Source organism: Pediculus humanus, genomic scaffold (assembly GCF_000006295.1).
Source record: "Pediculus humanus corporis 1103172108322 genomic scaffold, whole genome shotgun sequence".
Classification (NCBI taxonomy): Eukaryota; Metazoa; Arthropoda; class Insecta; order Psocodea; family Pediculidae; genus Pediculus; species Pediculus humanus.
Genome location: NW_002987891.1, coordinates 1313121 through 1315982, shown reverse-complemented (window position 1 = coordinate 1315982; position 2862 = coordinate 1313121).

The window sequence follows — 2862 nt, the reverse complement described above, 5'->3', positions numbered from 1 at the left end:
CGGGAACCGGTGTGACCAGCACGCTATGGCCGTTGGCTTTTATTATTATTATTATTATTATTATTATTATTATTCATTTTCGTGAAACGAAATTAAAAAAAAAAAAAAAAAAAAAAAACTTTTCGTCGTAAATTTTATTATTCTATTATCATCATCATCATTTTCACCTGCTTTTTATTTTCGACGTTGTTAAAGTCCGTAACAATAACAATAATAATAATAATAATAATAATAATAATTGAATTTCGAATAATGGATGATATTTTTATTATTATTATTATTATGATCGTTTTACGTCATTTTTGTAATTTCGATCGTTGAGTACTCGGTGGATTTGCAAATTCACTCTCAGAGCTCTCGGGATTTCGCATTAAAATAATAATAATAATAATAATAATAATAATAATAATAAAAGAAAAAGGAAATAAATTTTTATTGTAAGTGCATAAGCGTGGGAATGTGATCACACCTTTGCGAATTTTCTCGAAAACAAACGGTAAACGTATTAAAAAATTGAAATAACAGTTTTTCATTGTTTTGTTATGTTTAGGGTGTGTCTCTTAAACCGCAATAAAAATAGACAAGGAAATGAATATATATATATAGGAAAGAAAGAAAGAGAGAGAGAGAAAAAAGTGCATTTAATTGGAAAAACCCAAGGTTGTTGTTATTACGGGTACGAGTTATAGGTACTCACGTGCGAGGTTATATGTATATATATCACATTTTGCAAATTACCTGTCTGTCGATATCATTTCATTTGTTGTTGGAAATGCAGTTCGAAAATGTCGAAAACCTTGCGGGAGGAAAAGAGAAAGAGAGAGAGAGAGAGAGAGAAAGGGAGAGAAAACAATAATGAGTGATTACGTTGTTATTACGTTGAGATTATTGCCCGTAAATAATTGATTGTTCACTGCACACGGGGTTTAAAAGGTCACAAGGTCAAATTATTAATTTATTTATTTTTATTTATTTATTTGTTTGTTTGTTTGTTTGTTTGTTTTCATTCGATCTTGAGTTTATAGGTAGGTTGTCGTTTTTATTATTGCGAGTCTTCAAGTGTGTAAGTGCTCGTAATTTATTTAAGACGGTTTAAATTGGGTTTGTTGACGTCACGATTACGTCACGAAAATGAGAAAAAAAAAAATTTCATTCAATTTTTCCCTACTCCGGTAAATTTACTTTTTTTTTAAACGTGCATTTCCGTTTGGACTCGTCAATTTCCGGTTACGAAAAAACCAAGACATGGTCGATGATGCAAGGTCAAAGCCCTTTTCCGTGATTAATGAAAAAGAAATTATAAAATCGTACGTATCGAGAACGAGATATCGATCGATAGATCTCTAATCATCTCGAATATGGAACCGAATCCGGACGTTCGAGTTTTCGAGTTTTGACTATTACGTAATGACATTCATTTCATTCTGTTCCTTTTTGGATTTTTTAACGAATTATCGAATTGGCGTTTAACGATCACGTGACCGGGGGGGATATACTGTTTATAGGAAATGTAGATAATGAAAGGAAGGGAGAAGAAGGTGACGAAAGGAAACAGGAAGTTGTTGTAGTTTTTTCTCCTTCTCCTTCTTCTTCACGGGTTGCATTAAAAAAAAAACTCATGGGGGGACAAATCGATTTCGATCGGAATTTTCCAAAAAAAAAAAAAAAAAAAAATGGCGTCCGACTGTAAACATTTCAATGAAAACTTTACGAAAAAATTTTCACGATTTGAATTTACGTACAACGGAAAAAAATTTTCTTTCTTTTTCTTATTCTTCGAGTTGAATGACCATACTACCTACCTACCTACCTGTTTAAACCGTGTATGCGTGCGTGAGTGCGTGAGTGCGTGCATGCATGCGTGCACTAACAACCGCATTGCTTTTTAATTTAATCCAATGGGGAAATTGATTACTGTAACTTGAGAATGGTCGTCGTGTTACGGTCCTGAATTTGTTGTTGTCGTCGTCGTCGTTGTTGTTGTTGTAATTACGGTCGTCATTATTATTATTATTATTATTATTATTATTATTATTATTATTTATCTCGTGCATTTTCTCTTTCGTGTAATAATTATAAAAAAATTGCACAGTTACAAATGTTTGTTTTTTTTTTTTTTTTTTTAAATGCAAAAGTTAACGTTTAAAAAAAAACAGGTTGGAAAATTAGGTACGCCATTAATCGAATGTTTTTAAAAAAAAAAAAATCTTATAATAATCATTATCATTATTGTAATCGCTGCCATTTTTTTTTTCGTTACGTAATTATATATATTGTACAATTAATTGATCGAACGAAAAAAAAATTTTTTATTTATTTAATTTTATGACGTAGAAATGAATTTCGTATGTGTGCAATATGGAGGAAGCGGGAGGGGGGGGGAAATTAATGTAAACCTGAACCCGAGTTCGAGTTCAAGGTAGAAAATATCCGAGAATGGTAGTTTTATTATTATTATTATTATTAGTACGAACCGTAATTAAGCCGAAGGAAAAAAAAATAATAATAATAATAATATTTACGAGCTTTTTTATTTATAAAAAGTATTTTGCTTGTGTGTGTGTGTGCGTGCGTGCGTGTGCGTGTACTCTGGTAGTAGTAGTAGGAAGTTCTCGAAATGTTTTCTCACCGGTAAACAAACGCACAATTCGCTCGCATTCGAATAATTTATTAATTAAAAGATTTTAAAATTTATGGGTCCGTGCGTGTGTGCGTATGTGCGTGTGCGAGTGCGTGTGCGTGCGTGATAAGAACGAAGCGATTAAACTTCACGGTTGGTCATTTTTCTGCGTTCATCCTCCACGGAATGGTCTCTCTTTTCTTATATCGCGTTGGTTGTCACTGTTATGAAATTATTATCTT